The sequence below is a fragment of the Eimeria mitis genome, genomic scaffold (assembly GCF_000499745.2).
Source record: "Eimeria mitis Houghton genomic scaffold, Emh_scaff6118, whole genome shotgun sequence".
Lineage (NCBI taxonomy): Eukaryota > Apicomplexa > Conoidasida > Eucoccidiorida > Eimeriidae > Eimeria > Eimeria mitis.
In genome coordinates, this window is record NW_013574328.1 from 2,968 (window position 1) to 3,291 (window position 324).

Here is a 324-nt window from a genome sequence, read left to right on the forward strand (position 1 = left end):
TTTTCTATGGTGTAATAAACCCCCCCTAATAAATATAAACAAAGCAGCAGCAGCAGCAGCAGCAACAGCAGCAGCAGCAGATACACCGCTGCTGCAGTTTGGTTGCCATAGCACCACACAAGAAATATAAATAAAAAATAAATAAATAAAATAAATAAATAAAAAAATAAATATAAATATATAAATAAATATTATATATACATGTATACAGGTAAGCATTAAGTGTATATATAAGCAAATATATATAAATATAAAAAAAAACAAAAAATTATAAAACAAAAAAAAATTATATTTATTAACAAACATATTCAAACACATATAAAA